Consider the following 19,412-nt stretch of genomic DNA (forward strand, 5'->3'; position numbering starts at 1 on the left):
TGAAGTGTAAAAGTATAGAGAACGTAGAACACATAGTACTACACTGCAAGAGATATAGGGAAGAACGTGTAGCGTTAAGGAAAAGAATTAAGAAGATAGGAAGGGAATGGAGCATTGAGGGTATCTTAGGAACAGGTGGGGAGGGGGTAAGAGATATACAGAGGGCAGTGATAGAATATTTGAAGGACACAGGATTATATAATAGAATATAGATAAGTATTAGAATATTTTATTAGTGGTAGTAGTATAAGTAGTCTCCTCACTATCTAAGATAGCATAAAGTAAGATACTGTATATGGCCCATGTTACATACTCCGGTACAGTAGGTGGCGGTATGCACCTTTTAAAGTCATGGTTGCAACCCGCCATTAAACTAAAAGAAGAAGAAGAAGAAGCTGCTGCCAGACCACAACCAGTTGCCAGTTATTCCTTTGCCAACCTTTTGGTTCCTTTGCTCCCAACTGGTCTTTATTCGCATTTGCCTTGTTGCCATTGTGATTCCTGGCATCGTGTATTTTCCTGCTCTGTATGCCGTTTTTGCTGCAGCTTCCTTATTTATCGCGTGTGTTTTTTCTTCCTGCCTTGCAGTGTTTTTTGTTAGACTTTTTGGCCTTAGCCCTGAGCTTTTTAGTTGTGTTTTTGTATTTTTATTTTTGTTGTCAGTCCTGGGGTGGGAGGAAGGCTAAACAAGATGACTCCCTGCTAGCAAGCGTAGGGTGATGTTACTAGAGCATGTGTGTGCCGTGCGTGCTCAAGGTGATGATGTCATGCGGTGTCCCGTTTCTTACTGCAGGCTTCTTCACCTTGGCCCCCACTTTGAGGGGGGTACGGGCTAATCGAGCCAGTAGCATGTGGAGGATACATGATGATGAAATAGTCCCAATGATCAGGAGCATGTACAGGATACACGTGCACACGTATTCACGTACATACACACGTGTGCACATACACACGTACGTGTCTTTGATGGTGATTCAACTTCAGAAACAAATCAATGCCGTTGTAAAATCCTGTTTTATCATCTTCAGCAAGCCATGCATGCTTTTATTTTGTCACGTCTGACTACTGTCATGCGCTTTACTGTGGAATAAAGCATCAATGAGGGATGGGCTCCAGCATGCCCCCGCCACCCTAGTGAGGAGAAGCGGTATAGAAAATGGCTGGATGGATGGATGGATGGATGATTTATTTACCCACTTCTTAGATTTATTGCTTCTATTGTTTTTACTTCTTGTTTTAAATATTGAAATATTTCACTGTGGTACGTTTCTTTGTTTTTATTTCATCTTTTAGTTTTTACTGTAGTCATTCGTACTTTTACTGAATACAGTAGACGCCCCTACAACATAAATAATCCGTTCCAAGAACCTTTATGTTGTAGGGTTTTTATGTTATACGAAGCGTAAAATACATGTAAATAGCCTAATCCGTTCCAAGATCTTCCCAAACTCACACCTTTGGGCCTTCAAAATATTCAAAGTCCACCAAATATGGTGGGAAAATATAAGAAAACGTTAGCATAAACATAGTAGAGTAACATTCCAATATAAAATAAGGTAAATAAATAAGATTACTGTAAATGAATAAAACTGCAAAACAAAAACAATCCTACCGTTCACGAGAAGTCTTGATCAGGAGCGCAAGTGGAGGCAGGAAGGAGGAGGAGGACGAGCCTTAAAGAGTCTAAGAGTCAGCTGGTCTCACAGACAAACGCACACGCACTACACGATAATGCTGTGTGCTAAATTTTAATTTGTAACTTAACTTAATTGTTTAAGTTAGTTTCAGGGGGACTACGAAGAGGAAGGAGGTTGAAGGGAGAATCAGCCAATGACATGAGAGCATAGGCGGTGCCCCGATAATCAGCCAATGAGAGCGTGAAGCGTCAGAAGGCGTCACCAAGTGTTAGTCTGAACTTGCACCGACTTGACGCTTTATGTTATATGGAATTTGTTACGTAATACGATGTAAAAACTTTACATAAATTCTTTATGTTCAGTGGAATTTCGGTAAAAGGAGGTTTACGTTATGCGAGGTACTACTGTACTTCTGGTTTTACTCATCTGTACTTTGGAGGCAGCGTTTGTAAAGCGTGCATCAAGTGGCCGGGATGCAGCATGAAGGCTGCACTGGACCGTACCTGCTGGACTGGTTGGCATGAGCCCAACTTAGCTGAAAAGCTCATTCAAGTTAGAAATACAGAAACTGTCATCCGCAGTCTGCACCAGCACGCGTGTGTGTGCGTGTGTGCAACATGATGAGAGCAGCAGGTAGCAAGCAGCCACCAGCAGCTGCTCTTTGTGTGTGCGTGTGTGTGTGTGTGTGTGAGTGCGTGTGTGTGTGTGTGTGTGCGTGTGTGCGTGTGTCTGTGCGTGTGTGCGTGTTGAGGGTGACAGGTTGAAAGTGTTCATCTGTCTGTAAGACGTACATCTGTGTCCTTGTGTGCTCGGCTAATGAGTGTCTATTGTGTTCATTATGACTGCACGTGTGTGTGTGTGTGTGTGTGTGTGTGTGTGTGTGTGTGTGTGAGACGCACAATTAATTACGGAGCTGTGTGTGTTTTAATGAAGTGAAATTGCGAGTGAGTGATGAGAAATGTTTCATGGCCAAAAGACGAGCATGTGGGAATGAATGCATGAATGAATACATGAATGAATGCATGAAGCCAATATTGTAGCTGATGAAGAATGCTAATCATACTCGTCATCCTCACTGAATGAGGAATCATCATTTCATGTCATCATTTGCAAATCCTTGTGTCCTTGTCAAAACACTTTTCTGAAGACGAACTGAAGATTAATTTCCAAGCTAGCTAGCGAAGGAGATTGATTGACAATGGTCTACAGCCAATTAGGACGCGGAAAACGATGGGGGGTGCAGACAGACGAGAGCGGGGCGAGAATGACACTCGACTTCCCACAATGCAATTCTTCTTAAAGGGCCAGGCTCGGCTTGTGACGGTTCATACGCTGTAATAAAAGAACATTTCCAGCCAGCCTTCTCTGTTGTGACGCCACACAGAGGCTCAAAAGCGCCCCCCCCCCAACACACACACACACCCTCGAGTTTTTAATAACTTCATTCTGAGGAACGCATCAACAACAGCATACATGTATCACTAAATCAAACACATCTCTACTCCTCCCTGGAACCCCCTCCTCTGTCACTGGACAACAGCGAGGTGCATTCAGGGGCACTCGGAACAAGGTCGTTGTTATGCGTGCGTGTGCGTTCTAAATAAACAGAAAGACAACAGTAAGTGTAGGTTCTTATCACCGATGACCGCAACGACTGCATACGGAAGTACATTTAAGTATTTTCAGAAATCCCAGAAAGTACTTCTACACCCGAAACACTCAATTCAACTTTTAAAAAGTCTGCGATGTCTTTGAACGCAATGCATCGTGGCCCGTCAAAGTGGGATTGAGATGTTCTGCTCTGAAAGAGACGAGTGCTTTTCCTTTAAAGACGTGTGTAGTGTGTAGTGTGTAGTGTGTAGTGTGTAGCACCCAGGGACACACGCACCTAAGAAGGTAGAAAGTGTTTAAAGATATGTACCTGTGTAAAGACCAGCCATGTTAGCCCCCCCACTACAAGGTGGTAGGAGAAGGCTGTATGAAAGTGTGGACGTGTCATGTGACAAAAGGAGGAGGAAAGTTGAGATGAGAGACGAGAAGACAATCCTGTCTCTCCTGATCACACGTCCCAGTGTGTGTGTGTGTGTGTGTGTGTGTGTGTGTGTGTGTGTGTGATGTCATCATTCCCATTGTTTGACTTTTAGCAACATGCTAACAAGGCATGCTAAGCTAACATGTGAGTGACAGGTGGTAAGAGCAGGAATGTTTATCTCAGTGGGGGGCGGGGTTATAAATGACTGTAATGAATTCACTGTCTACCTGCTCCATTAGCCCCCCCAGCTCCCTGCTGGCACACGCACGCACACACGCACGCACGCACGCACGGAGGTCCATCAGCATGTGATTGCTGCTGAAGCTCGTTACCTAATTGGTCATTGGGTGTCCACCTCTGCCTGGTCACATGTGGACAAGTCCTCATGTCAACAGGAAGTGATGACACCAAACAGGAAGTTCTCTCCCTCATCGCTGTCATGCTAATTGCAGGTTAGCGCGTGATTGTCCACGCGGGGCGTCCAGGAGGAGTCGACCTGTCCATCACTCGCCCACATTTTCCCAGCATGCCACGCACCCCCCCACACACACACTCCCCCACCCCCACATATGTCAACTTGCACCCCCGCCCACACACACACGTTGACCTTGTCCAAAAAAAGAACATTTTAGTCAACTTTGAATGTGACAGCTGATCATGTGACCCATTAGCCAGCACACACACACACACACATTGTGTGTAGCAGCAACGCGACACAAGGACCAGCAGGCCAGTGTCCTTGGACATAATGGATCCACAAAGAGCATTCAGACAAAAAGAATTAAAAGCTTCATTAAAAGCTCCTTTCAACCACTTTAGCATCCAACAACATCTGCGCTTTCATTCACACACACACACACGCACGCACGCACGCACACACACACGCAAGCAAGCAGCATTCATGACTGCATGAAAATAAAGTCAACTTGTGTAGGATGACTTTTATTTTGACAAGAAAGTTTGGAAACATCATACATCGATGCTAATGCTAACACTAGCGCCCACGCGGCAGCAGGGTCAAAGGCCAGATGACCTTCACTGGGTCTGAATGTGTGTGTTAGCGCTGCAGGTTGAGGGTCAAAAGTCATATTCTAGCACAAACGTGCGTTTACTGTACAAGCAAAAAGGTGTCAAGGTTACACACACGCGCACACATAGCATCTGCTTTTTGAACAAATCAATAAGTCATCAACACACCTGCACATGCGTGTGTGCGTGCGAGGTGCTGCCCTTGGGAGAGTACACAAACGTGTGTGTGAAATGAGTTTAAAAAACCACGTGACATGTTTTCCTTTAGATGAGCATTTATGTTGGAGGCGTTATTAGAACAAAGCACGTTTGCCACGATCACGGAGGGACACCTCCCCCTGCTGGACACCTGCTGTCATGACACCATCTCGCCATCACTCACACTCGTGCTGAAGACGAAGTGGCAAAGTGGAAGCGGATTGACGCGTGCACACCGCAAACGTGCTTCAAGCTGGACTCCAGCGGCACGTCTGAGTTTCATCTGCAAACGCAGCGGTTCTTGTGCACAGAGGGCGGGAAAGGCAACGAGGGCTTTGCGGCCGCTCACCGTCGACCCAGCTGATCGCGATGGAGAGTTCGGTGACGCAGGGATGGTTGAACGTGCCCATCACACGTGCAGCGGGTCAGTTCTCCATCAGCCCGGACTGAAATGACACAAAAGACTTGATGAATACAAAATGCACCTACGACTGTCTCACCTACAAAGCACAAAAAATGTTCTTAAAAAAAACGTACTGTCACACGTGTCAGTTTCTGCAATGAGTTATAGTGTTATGTGGCGCATGTTGGACATAATTCACCCATAGGAACTTTATGTCAGTTGCAGTTTCACCTGGCCCTTATGGTAGAGGGACCCTTGTTTTTCCAGAGAGAGACATGTGCATTTTGCTCTGTCAGGTTGTAAGCTCGAGAGGAGCAGGGAAATAAATGTTCCCAGTTGCTGTTCCAATAACTCCGCCTGCGACTCCTTCTTCCTGGCACCACATTGGTGACCCCGACAGTGGACCTGTAGTCTCCGGGACCACGGCGAACACAATGGCGGACAACGCCACACTTAAGTTGCCAGAGTACTGGGAGTCGGCACCTGAAGCGTGGTTTGCGCAGGCCGAGGCGCAGTTCGGTCTTCGCGGTATTGAAGACGACGAGAAGAAGTTCTGGCATGTCGTTACGGCGCTAAACAGCAGGACCGCGTCCCAGGTGGTCCGCTTCATCACCTCGCCGCCGGCCCGGGATAAATTCGGCGTGCTGAAGGAACACCTACTCAGGGTGCACAGCCTGTCCCGGCGTGAGCGGGCTCGTCGGCTACTGGACATTAGCGGCCTTGGCGGACGCTCACCGACTCAACTAATGGACCATATGTTGAACCTCTTGGGCGACGAGGAGCCGGGTTCGCTTTTCAGGGAGCTGTTCCTGCGACAACTCCCCGTGCAAGTGCGCACCGCCCTCGGCAACTCCGACGTCTCGGACCCGCGCGCTCTCGCAGAGGAGGCAGAAGCCTATTTTACTGCGACCCCTCATACTGCGCACGAGCCAGTGGCGCCGGTGCAAGCACCTTCCGAGTACCTGGCCCCTGCGCGCGAGATGCGCGCATCAGCCGACCAGCGGGGGAGTCGACGGGAGCGCGACCATCGAGAAGGCTGGTGTTTTTACCACGCCCGCTTCGGGGCCAAGGCGAGGGCATGCCGGCCGCCATGCACTTACTCAGCGGCGGGAAACGCCAGTGCCCGCCCCCTGTAGTGGCCGGGGTGGCGGGCACTCCCAACCAGCTGCTTTTTGTGGTGGATTCTCTCTCCGGTCGCAAGTTTCTGTGCGACACCGGCGCGCAGAGGAGCGTGATACCGGCAGCGCCTGGGGAGCAGGCTGATGCTTCACCCGGTCCAGCACTCCGTTCAGCGGATGATACGCCTATACGGACGTATGGATTAAAGACTTTGGATTTGCGTTTTGGCAGTCAGCGGTTTGTGTGGGAGTTTGTCGTCGCGGACGTCGCCTTTCCCCTCCTTGGGGCGGACTTCCTTTGTGCGCACAACCTGCTGGTGGACGTTGTTAATGGACGCTTGGTGGACGCTCGGACATTCCTTTCCATTTCCGGGGTCAGGGGTGCGGCCGAACTTATTTGCCTTTCCAACTCGCTCGCGGAGGACAATGTGTTTTGCCGGTTGTTACGTGAGTACCCAGACCTCACCCGCCCTACCTTCTTCGCCGTCTCCGCTAAACACGGTGTCGTTCACTGCATTGTCACTTCGCGTCGCCTCGATCCGGCTAAACTGTCTGTGGCTCGGGCCGAATTCGAGAACATGGAGCGGCTGGGGATTTTTAGACGCTCCAGCAGCCCCTGGTCGTCTCCGCTACACATTGTGCCCAAGCACGACGGAGGGTGGAGGCCGTGCGGGGATTATCGTCGTCTTAACGACGTCACCACGCCCGACCGATACCCTGTGCCTCACGTGCAGGACTTTTCGGCGCACCTCGCCGGTTGCGTCGTGTTCTCCAAGATCGACCTGGTGCGCGGCTATCATCAAGTGCCTGTTCACCCCACCGATGTTCCCAAAACGGCCGTCATTACGGCGTTCGGGCTTTTTGAGTTTTTGAGGATGCCGTTCGGGTTGAAAAACGCTGCGCAGTCTTTCCAGCGGTTAATGGACTCAGTTCTTCGGGACATGCCGTCCGTGTTCGTCTACCTGGACGACATTCTTGTTGCCAGCGAGGGCGTTCAGGAACACTTACAGCATCTGAGGGACTTGTTTGAGAGACTGAACGCCCACGGTCTTATCGTGAACCCCGCGAAGTGCGTTTTTGGGGTCGAGTCTGTACAGTTCCTCGGCCATCTCGTGGACAAAGACGGCGTGGTTCCACTCCCCTCCAAAGTAGAGGCCGTCACCGGTTTCGCACGTCCACGGTTGGCGCGGGGACTCAGGGAATTTTTGGGGATGGTGGCTTACTACCACCGTTTCATGCGTCACGCGGCGCACGTCATGCGCCCGCTGTACGAAGCACTCAGAGGTACGTCTCCCAGCCAGGTCATTGAATGGTCGGCGGACAGGTTGGCGGCGTTCGAGGCTACCAAAGCTGCACTCGGACAGGCGGCGTTGCTGGCACATCCTCGGCCCGACGCACCCGTGGCCCTCACTGCCGACGCGTCTGATTACGCAGTGGGGGCGGTCCTTGAGCAGTGGGTTGACGGCGCCTGGCAGCCACTTGCCTTTTTTAGTCGCCAATTGGCGCCTCGTGAGCGCAAGTATAGCGCTTTCGATCGAGAGTTATTGGCCCTTTGGTTAGCGGTGCGTCATTTCCGTTTTCTTTTGGAGGGCCGGGACTTCACCGCGTACACGGATCACAAACCCCTCTCGTTCTCGATGTCGCGCACGGCGGAACCGTGGTCTGCGCGGCAACAGCGACAACTTTCGTATATTTCGGAGTTTACCACCGACATCAGACACGTCTCGGGGAAGGCCAACGTAGTGGCTGACTGTCTGTCCAGGGCGATCGCTAGCACGGTCCAGCTTGGTTTGGACTATGCCGCCATGGCATGGGATCAAGAGCATGATGACAGCGTGCGTGCTCTCCGTTCTGCAACCTCTGGCCTACACGTGCAGCGCGTTCCAGTTGGCGACTCGGGTGCCGTTTTATGGTGCGACGTTTCTTCCGGTGTTGCTCGCCCTTTAATCCCTGCACGCTGGCGGCGCAAGGTGTTCGATGCGGTAAATGGTCTTTCCCACCCGGGTCGTAAACCGTCCGCAAGACTGGTGTCCCAAAAGTTTGTGTGTCGTGGTCTCAAGAAGGACGTGCTGGCGTGGTCCGATTCCTGCGTTGCTTGCCAACGAGCCAAGGTGCAGTGCCACATCAAGATGCCCCTCGAAACCTTTCAGGTACCTCAGCGCCGTTTCGACCACGTCAATATTGACTTGGTTGGGCCGCTGCCCGAGTCACAGGGGTTCACGCATCTGCTCACCATGGTTGATAGGACCACACGTTGGCCCGAGGCCGTTCCACTGTCGTCCACGTCCACGGCGGACGTAGCGCGGGCGTTTATTGGTACGTGGGTGGCGCGTTTTGGAACACCCTCTGACCTTTCGTCAGACAGAGGCGTGCAGTTTACGTCCGAGCTTTGGGGCGCTGTTGCCGGCAGCTTGGGAGTTAAACTGCACCGCACCACCGCTTATCACCCGCAGGCGAATGGGCTGTGCGAACGTTTTCACCGCTCCATGAAAGCTTCACTTCGTGCGTCTTTATGTGACGGGGACTGGGTAGATCGGCTTCCATGGGTGCTGCTAGGTCTCAGGTGCGCACCCAAGGAAGATCTACGGGCGTCTTCCGCAGAGTTGGTTTACGGCCAGCTGTTGCGTGTCCCCGCAGATTTTGTGTCGGAAGCGACCGTTCCATGGTCGGCCGCGAATCAGAGGGCTGACCTGTTGGAGTTCGCCGGCAGGTTTGCCCCGGTCCCGACCTCGCGGCACTGCGTGCCCGATGTGTGCGTTCCGGCTTCCTTGCGTTCGGCGAAATTCGTTTTTCTCCGGCACGATGCGCATCGCGGGCCCTTGCGGCCACCTTACGACGGCCCGTATAGGATTCTGGAGCGCAGGGACAAATGTTTGGTGTTGGACATTGGGGGCCGGAGGTAAACTGTCTCGCTGGACAGAGTTAAACCTGCGTGTTTGGACCCTTTTCTGCCATCGGAGGTTGCAGTACCTCCCCGCCGGGGTCGTCCCCCTGGTCGGCGTCGGGAGGAGTTAACGGATTCGTCGGTTCCCTCCCCCTCCGCCTTGGGGCCGCCGCGGGTCTCTTCCCCCTGACCTCCCGCACCTGCCGCCTCCCCACGGCGTACGCGTCGGGGTCGGGTGGTAGTGCCTCCTACCTATGCTGATTTTGCGTATGGGTGAATTCTGGGGGGGCTTGTGTGGCGCATGTTGGACATAATTCACCCATAGGAACTTTATGTCAGTTGCAGTTTCACCTGGGCCCTTATGGTAGAGGGACCCTTGTTTTTCCAGAGAGAGACATGTGCATTTTGCTCTGTCAGGTTGTAAGCTCGAGAGGAGCAGGGAAATAAATGTTCCCAGTTGCTGTTCCAATAACTCCGCCTGCGACTCCTTCTTCCTGGCACCACAGTTAACTAGTACTTAACTTGTTTGACTAGTTCGGGCAGCACTGATGAATGAAGTGGATCAGCTTCTCAGTCCTTGCATCACACCCAACATCATCCTAAACATGCAAATAAAGTAGTGTAGCTAAATGAAATCTTTGATTTAACCCGTGAAGAGTTTTTTCACACATATGCCACAACTGATTTTTTTGCCCAAATTTGGCTCTGTCTTTAAAATGTAATAACTCAGTCATTTCTGAATACTTTTTTACTTTCGACCACTCAAAATTTTCAGTGGCATCAGACCTATCCATACATATATAGTTTTTATTTATTTATTTATTTTTGATACCCTCTATGTACAATAAAAGCAATAATGTGCTTTCAGCAAAAAACAATTATGTGTATATCTATATAAAAAAATTAATTAAAATTGGAATGTTTGATATGAATAATTAGGGCCTTGAATATGTTAAAAAATCACAACAACAGATTTTTTGTGGCATGCACATTTTTTTGACAATGGCAATTTTATGTTAATTACCCCATAACGCGTTTTTTTGTTCAAATATTGACAGACCCTTGGAAGTGTATAATTTCTGAATATTTTTTTTACTTTCAACCACTCAAAATATTCAGTGGCATCAGACCTATCCATGCATATATAGTTTTTTGTATTTATTTATTTTTGAACGTGAATGAACATGAACAACAAACAACTTTTTTTTTTTTCGAACAATTCATGCAAGTCGGCCTCATATGATTTCGTCATACTGATACGCCGCATTTCGAGCAGACATTGGACGCTCTCAGTGGGTGTGTCACAAAGTCCACACTGCTTTCTCTTTCGTGAAGGTCCAGGTGTGGCCTCTGCAGCATGCAAGAAAGCGTTTTGCAAGGTTTTAAAAGCCAAAAAGCTGTCTTGCAGACAAAAAGCTGTTTTATCGACAAAAAGCTGTTTTGCAGAGAAAAAGCTTGTTTTCCAAGGCGAGCCGCATTGGGAAATGCTCTCAAAACACCGCTATCCAATAGGAAGAGGGAGGGGGGGGGGTCAGATTCAAACGCTGGACCAATAGAAACATCAAACTACAACTCCCAGCATTCCCCCAAGCAGAGCCGCCATGTTGGAGTGACGCGCCGCTTACGCGCCGCTGACGCGCCGCTGACGCTGCAACCACAGACACGCATGCTCCGTGCATACATGCACAATTTTGCAAATAACACTTTATTTTGCAAAATAACTTCACCCAGCAATGCACACACACACACACGCACCTATTCTAGCAAGATGGACAGTTTCCATGACGTTCATTTTGCACGATTGGGCGCTCATTGCAAAGACGCTATTAGTTAGGCTGTGTCGCCATCCAGTGGATTGTGGGTGTAAATTCAAAAAAAAAAAAAAAATCCCTCTCTGCTGTTTTTCGACTCGCCACTGAATGGATTGAAGCGGAAATCACGGGAAATGCATGATAAAATATGAGGTTTTCAGTGCATCAAAAAATAGACATTATAATGGGAGTCTATGTGTCAAAACTTGGACTTTTGTAACGTTCTGGAGCATTTTTATTTTGCTCAGAGATGCAACACTTTACAAATGTTGGCATGGTGCCATTTTTTTTGTTTTTCATCTATTTCCAACCTGGGAGACCTTGAAGCAATCAAACGTTTTTTCCCCAAATGCTTTTCTCTTTAAAATAAATCTCACTGTCCAAAATATGGACAATAACTCTTCAAGGGTTAAAATACTATGCTTTTTGTTGTGAACATTCTCAAAACCTGCATTTATGTTCTGATGCAACATATTTTTGTTGCGGTTGCTGTTGCAAGGGGGACCCTTTATAGCGACGCACACAGGGAGAAACGCGTGTCTGCTGCCATAATGTGGACGTTTGAGCAGCTGGTAAGACGTGTCTAGGCTGTCTGCTCCTGTGTGTAACAAAATGCTGAAAATTTGTTCTTTTCAATGTATATTGAATGTGTAAATATTGTAGCGACGGGTATATTGTGTTGCTCCTAGCTGTGGTTTTGGTGTGAGCTATAGGGGGAAGTCGGGTTCAGCATGTTGGTTGGAGCAAGCATTTGGAGGAAAAAGGCGTAGATTAAGAAGAGAAGAAAGCGTTGCTGTTTTACACACGTGTAGCTACGTGCTCCTGCATCTGTAAGTGCTTTTCTATTTATGAAAATAAATGGCTGACTGAATACAGCCATCCTGACGTGCAGTTATTCAGCCGCCATTACAATATTATAAGCATTTGCTGAATTGCTGTGGAGCTGTTTTGGTGACTTTTAGCTGGAAAAAAAAACGTCATTAATATTCCATTTAAGTCTGACGAAAATTCCCCTTTTATGTGACTTGCTGCAGAAGTCAGGGGATGCTGCTGTGTGTGCCCGCTAATATTGTGCCCTCCTTGCCATTGTTCCACAGGTATGTTAATTGCCAAATGTTTCTATGTTTAATATGCACTTGGAGGGATTGCACCATTCACTGTTAAGAGAAAATACACTTTGTTGTGCACTTTATAAAATTTAGAAGTACATTGTCTATGGGGGCTAGAACGCCCGGTGAAGCCTTTATTTTTTTTAATGTTTTATTTTTGTTATTGAAATGTCACTTTAAGAAAATGGATCCTTAAATCTGAACAGTTTTATTATGTTGTACAAACAAACCCGCCCTGCTTTGCACCGCCCGCATCGGGACTCGAACACACGACCTTCGAAAAGGACGGGGAGAGCGCTGACCACACGGCTAAAAGCCCAGACTGTCGACCGCGTGTCCAGCGCAGCTCTTAAGACAGAGGGAGTGAGGTTTACCAACATACACTTGTGCAGCCTCACTAGCTGGCATCCGTTACACTACCACCAGAGGGGGCTAACCAAACCAAGGAGGTTAGCTTTATTTCATTAAATTGTTTTGTTTTTTAGGATTCTTTTTTAGATTAAAATGTATAGTGCCGCTCTTGCTCACCGGGGGGGGGCTTATTTGGAAAAGCCCAAATATGTGAAGTTATTAGAAAATACTCATTTTAAAAATAAAAGACCATTGTAAAAGAATGAATAAGCAATAAAACAAGCTAGCAAGCAAGCAATGACTAGCTAGCGATGACACAAGAGACATGCATTGATTGGCAATGGTCTACAGCCAATCACGACACAGAAAACAATGGGCGGTTCAGACAACCGAGCAGGAGGAAAGACACTGAACTTCCCACAATGCTATTCTTCTTAAAGGGCCAGGCTCGGCCTGTATCAGTGTTCATACGCTGTAAAAAATGAAAAAAAGCACTAAAATATGCAGCAAAACAGCAAACCGCCATAGAGCGAGCACTGATCTGTACTAATATATCTGGATAGCTCATACGTCGCACGCGGCCGTGCAAGCCGCTGAAGCCACAGAGAGGCCATCTTAGCACTCACATGTCGTACGTAGCAGACTACATTGGCACAGCATACATAGTGTACAAAGCAGATGAAGAGGCTAACAGAACATCTATATTTGACATTAAAAAGCGGGGAGATTCTCCCATTCTTTCAAGTAACGCAACCTTCGTCCCTTAAAAACCATTTGATACGTTATTCTGTATCTTTTGGCTATATTAAATGTACTTTTTCCCTTCCAATTCTCATTGCCTTTGGGACAAAATTCTACTGTGCACCCTGGCTCAGCACTCCCCTATAGCAATGATAGTTTTACTCCTCTAGAAAGAGATTTTCATTTGAACTGCATATCCCATCCCTTTTTTCCACTAAAATCCATGGTCATGATCCTTTACTTTTTATTCTTACTTTCATACAATTCACTATGCTCTCGTCTGTACAAAATATGAACCATAAAAGAGACAAGTTTTAAAATCATTTTACATTTTGATGATTTTTTTTGTTAGTGTTATGAAATAGAAATAAGATCTTTTCTGATATAGAAATATATTTGAACAAAAACCACAGGAATAATATGAAATATAATATGTAATAATATATAAACATTGTCTCCTTATGGGGGTTCATTTGAAATTCGGGTAAACAAAAAAAACAAACGTATTTTTTTATATTTTTAAGCAACTGCAAATGATTTAGTAGTCTAGTGGTGGTTGTTTGTTTACATATCCCCCACGGCCCCCCATGTAAAGCCCTTATGACTCAGGTATGGTATGATATCCACAGAATGTTTAAAAATGATCATACCCGAGTCCTTATGATGAAGCTCAAGCACACCTGTTGTGCGAGGTTAGCCTGAAGACTAACCTTGCATTTAGTGTGAGTGGCTAACAAACTAACAACACACTTAACAACTCACAAGTTCTCACATAAGTCATTGTCCGACTAGTGTTTCTTGCGAGTGGTAATATGGCAGCCGTGTGGCTTCACAAGTCATTGACCAATGGTCTATCCAGATATATAATACAGATCAGTGAGAGCGAGGAAACACAGTAATCCAAATGGAATAAAAGTAAAAAATAGTGAAATGCGTACGTTGTTATTGCATCCATTTAAAAACATTTCCCTGTCATGGGCTCAAGAGTAATTCAAGTAGAGTGAAAATGCAGCTAACAGTGACACAAACACCAAACCTCAGAGAAAATGCTTCATTTCACGCTTCACACTCACACTTGTGAACACCACACTCGCCTTCTTTCTGACTAGTGCTGAAAAAAAACAGTGAAAAAGTGTGAAATGAGGAGGATTTTGGTACCAAACTCCAGAACATTTTTTTTTCTTTATGGACAAGGTTGCAACAGTCTCACTCAGACTCTGACTGACTGGGGCCTGCCTGTGAGAAAGTTAAACACCCAGTTACAGAGGGAGGGTGACAGGCCAAGTGTGAGGATCTTATTTGTGAGTTTGTGGGGGCTGACTGTATTAAAAGCAGAGCTATAATCTATAAATAGCATTGTGACATATGTGTCCTGGCCCTGTAGGTGAGAAAGGGCTGTGTGGATGGCAGTGTTGACTGCATCATCCGTGGACTGGTTCTGGCGATATGCAAACTGTAGAGGGTCCACAGTTGCCGGGATGCTCTTTTTGATGTGGGTCATGACTATTCTTTCAAAGCACTTCATTACAATAGGAGTGAGTGCTATAGGGCGATAGTCATTCAAGCAGGTCACGTTGCTCTTCTTGGGTACGGGCACTATGGTGGTGGACTTAAAGCAGGTCGGTACAGATGCTTGTGCAAGCGACAGGTTAAATATGTCAGCAAGCACATCAGCTAGCTCTGATGAGCAAACCCGAAGTGCACGTCCTGAGATGTTGTCTGGGCCTGCTGCTTTTCGTGGGTTTGTTTTGTTCAGAACCCTGCGCACATCAGCTGATGTCACCATGAGAGGTGAGTCCTGTGTGCTCCCCAAGTTCAGCCACCCTCTCTGCTCATCAGGAGTTTGGGTGTCAAAGCGGGCATAGAACTCATTCAGCTCATCTGGAAGTGTGGTTTGGCTGGACGTGGCTACGCTACTCCGCTGTCAATAGTCTGTGATGTGCTGGAGCCCCGCCCACATGCGCCGGGGGTCTGAGGTGGAATAGTAGCCCTCCAGCTTCTGTCTGTACTGTCTTTTGGCCTCTCGTATGGACCTCCTCAGGTCATATCTGGCCTTTTTGTAGTCATCAGCGGTGCCCATGACAAATGCAGTCGAATGAGCACGTAGCTTAGCCCTTACATCACAGTTCATCCACTGTTTTTGGTTAGGGTATTTTCTGTAATACTTGGTGGTGGTAACAGTCTCTATGCATGTGCTAATGTAGCCAGTAACAGCAGAAGCATATTCATCCAAATCAACAGTGCAATCTTCCCTCCCCGCTGCAGTTTTAAACACATCCCAGTTTGTGCAGCCAAAGCAGTCCTGAAGTACTTGATCAGTTTCTTCATTCCACACTTTAACTGCTGTACTTACAGGGGGAGCTTGTTGAAGAAGTTGTCTGTATGTTGGATAAAGGAATATGGAGATGTGGTCGGCCTTTCCAAAGTGTGGTCTTGGAACAGCCTTCAAAGCACCTTTCATGTTGCTGTAGACTTGGTCCAGGATTATTATGTGTTATTATATATGTTATTTTCCCTTGTGGGAAAGCTCACATGCTGGTAATATTTGGGGAGAACAGTCCTGAGGTTACAGTGGTTGAAATCGCCAGATACAGTCATCGGACTGATCACTGGTGGTGTTGAAACATCATACAGAAGAGAGGTGGCGGACCTCATAGCTTGGTGCCGTGATAACAATCTCCTTCTCAATACAGATAAGACTAAAGAGATGATCATCGACCCAAGAACAAGGGAAAAGGAGCTGCATAGACCCCTGTTTATTGATGAGACTGAGGTGGAGAGGGTGAAAACCTTCAAGTTCCTTGGCACACACATCAGCGAGGACCTCACCTGGTCTCACAACACCCAACAAATTATGAAGAAGTCCCAAAGGAGACTGTACTTCCTGAGAAGACTGAGGAAATTTGGCATGTCCACCACAATCCTGAGTTGCTTCTACAGATGCACTATGGAAAGTGTCCTTACCGCCTCCATCACTGTTTGGTACGGTAACTGTACAACACGAGATAGGAAGGCACTCCAGCGGGTGATCAAGACCTCACAGAACATTGTTGGGGCAGCCCTCCCCTCACTGCAAGACATTTATAAAACTAGAGTCCTACGAAGAACACACAACCTCATCAAGGACAGCACACATCCACAACACTCATTATTCACACTCCTACCATCAGGCAGACGCTACAGGAGTTTGAAGTCCAGGACCACAAGGCTGGCAAACAGCTTTTACCCACAGGCCATCAGGCTTCTCAACGAAGCACTCACACACGCCGCACGCAACACACGCACACACTCATAGCACTTTATTTATTTATTTATTTATTTATATTATTTATTTGTATTAATGTATCTTCTGTTGTTGTTGCTTAATGTATTGGTATTTATGTTTCTTATGTTCTTATTCTTTCTTGTGTTTTCTTTCTTTTCTTGGGAGAATGAACAGAATAAGAATTTCATTGCATAGTATAACTGCTGTTTTACCATGCACATGACAATAAAACTCTCTTGAATCTTGAAACAGTCAGACAATCCATCCCAAAGGTCTCATCTGCTAGTCTGCCTGACTCCCCTGTAAAGCACACTTTTGACAACATTGAGCCAATCTCCACTTCTCTTCTTAAAAAAATCAGTCCAACAGTTAAACCCCACCAACTGCCCTCTAGACGTTCTCCCTGCAAGGATAATGAAGGAGGTTCTAGATACCATTAGTCCCACCCTTGTTCTATTTATGAACAGCTGCTTCAGGCTGGGTATTGTCCCCACTGCCCTTAAGCAAGCTGTAGTTAGACCACTTCTTAAAAAAACGAATCTACACCCATCAAGTCTATCCAACTTCCGTACAATCTCATACCTGCCCTTTCTGTCCAAGGTCATGGAGAAACTTATCCTCTCACAACTCCAGTCATATCTGTCTATCCATAATATTGCTAACAAATTTCAATCTGGCTTTAGAACCCGTCACAGCACAGAATCCGCGTTCTTGAAAGTACACAATGACATCCTCACAGCCCTTGACGCCAAAAACTCTGTAGTGCTGGTGCTTTTAGATCTTACAGCTGCTTTTGATACTGTGGACCACTCAGTCTTCATCTCCCGCCTTCAACACTGTGTTGGCCTACGTGGCTCTGTGCTGGAATGGTTCATGTCATATCTCACCAACAGGACTTTTTCAGTAATGATTCATGACTTCTCCTCTGCAACCGCTCCCCTCTCTTCTGGCGTGCCCCAGGGTTCCATCCTTGGGCCTACCTTATTTTCACTCTACATGCAGGTGTAACCCAGGTTAACTGGATGCTCAAAAGTAAAAGCCTGTTAATAAAAACAGCAATAAATACTTTGTATAAAAAAACAATATGAGACAATGTGGTTATAAAATCTGTAAATATGTGTATAATAATCTACAGTATGTTGTTGAAAACCTGTTAAAATGTGAAAAGTATGTAAATTCATTGGTTATTGTAATTTACGTTTGAATTACGGAAATGTGACTTTTATTTTGAAAGGGTAGGTTGCTACGTAACCCATGTGACTAGCTCCATTTCCTGTGCAGAGGAGGGAGAACATTATGCAGTCAGCACATAGTGCGCAGCAGAAGGAGAAGAGCAGGAAACTTTCCAGAAAAATATGAAAACGTGTCTAAATACTATTTTTGTTCTCTGAAGAAAGTGCAAAGAAGGTATTTTTGATTTTCCACCGTGTTCCTGTTTTGGAGATGTTTTATTTTCTCGAACAGGACTTGGCCAATTAGATTGGGTTGAAGAACTACCGAGCTAGATCGACATAAGAGAACATGTGCAGGAGCACGTGCTTGAGATAAAGATGGCGAGCCACCTACGGAACCTGTGAACTGCGCATGCGCCAGGACCAGTTCAGGAGCAACAAGCCCTCTGCTGACCGGTGCATGGTACTACAACTGGTAGGATTATCCATTGTTTCTGCAAAACTGCAGTGGACCAAGGATAACCGCTGGATTGTCCAAGACAATCAAAGGACTAACAAATAGAAAAGAAAGAAAAAGACTTAATTTGGTTATTCAGTCTTTTGCTGAATTATTTTGAATTTGGTACATTGTTCTATTCTTTTGGTATTTTCCTTAATTATTGTGAAAGGGTTATTTGTGCACTAAGTGATTTGTATGTTTGTAAACAAACTAACAAATGGAAATTCCAAAAACTAACTTGAAGGGAACCAGAATAGAACTAAACTTGGTTTACTTTCAACCAAGTAGTTAGTAATTAGAAATGATCAAGAACTAACACGCCCTAAACAAAAGGTTGCAACCGAGTACTAAACCAACAACGGAACTAAACATTAGCCATAATACCAAATATAGTGTTAACATAGTGCTAAACTTAATTCTTTAAACCCAAATAAGGTTTAAGAGAAAAAAGGTAGAAAGGTTTAACTCATCTGGAAGTGTGTGTTATATGTTGTATGTTATATGTGTAAATGTTTCTGTCCATACTTGTATTTTTGTAATTATAAGCCGGCAGTTCAACTTATTCTTGGTCTGTGGTTTTTATGTCTGCTAAGCCAAAAAATTACTCCAGCAGCCGAACCTGTACTGGTCCATCATATCCCCTTGTCCCCTTATCCCTTACCCTGTAAACACCCCACGGGAGTGTTACACTAGCATTGGGTCCAATCATCTCCAGACACAATATCCATTTTAATTTTTATGCCGATGGCGTACAGCTCTACCTACCAGTAATGCTCAGTGACAAGAAGGCACTAGACCCCCCATAGCTGCCTTCATGACATCAGACAATGGCTGTCTCAGAATTTCCTTCATTTAAATCAAGGAAAAACGGAGTACATTGTTTTTACCCCCGATTCACCGCACAGTGAAATAAATTTTGACACCCCACCCCCCCCTTTTGCTCCTGCTTTTAAAAAGCTTGGTGTGTTTTTTGACAACAGTCTAAAGCTCGATAAGCAAGTGAGTTCTGTGGTCAGAGCGAGTTTCTTCCACCTCAGGCTCCTGGCAAAGGTAAAGCCCTTTTTGTCTCGTACAGATCTTGAAAAAGCGATTCATGCTTTCATCAGCTCGAGGTTTGATTATTGTAATGCCCTCTACACTGGAGTGAATCAGTCCCTCCTCCG

The 19,412-nt window shown here is 46.4% G+C and overlaps 1 long non-coding RNA gene across 1 annotated transcript; it reads left to right on the forward strand.

Annotated features, from left to right (window-relative positions):
• Positions 1 to 11,516: 11,516 nt before the first annotated feature.
• Positions 11,517 to 18,811, forward strand: LOC129179938 (uncharacterized). Its single transcript, XR_008570073.1, has 2 exons — positions 11,517 to 11,942; positions 12,147 to 18,811. It is a non-coding gene; the product is annotated as an uncharacterized LOC129179938 (long non-coding RNA).
• The last annotated feature ends 601 nt before the right edge of the window (positions 18,812 to 19,412 follow it).

Source organism: Dunckerocampus dactyliophorus, chromosome 4 (genome assembly GCF_027744805.1).
Source record: "Dunckerocampus dactyliophorus isolate RoL2022-P2 chromosome 4, RoL_Ddac_1.1, whole genome shotgun sequence".
In the NCBI taxonomy this organism is placed as follows: Eukaryota; Metazoa; Chordata; class Actinopteri; order Syngnathiformes; family Syngnathidae; genus Dunckerocampus; species Dunckerocampus dactyliophorus.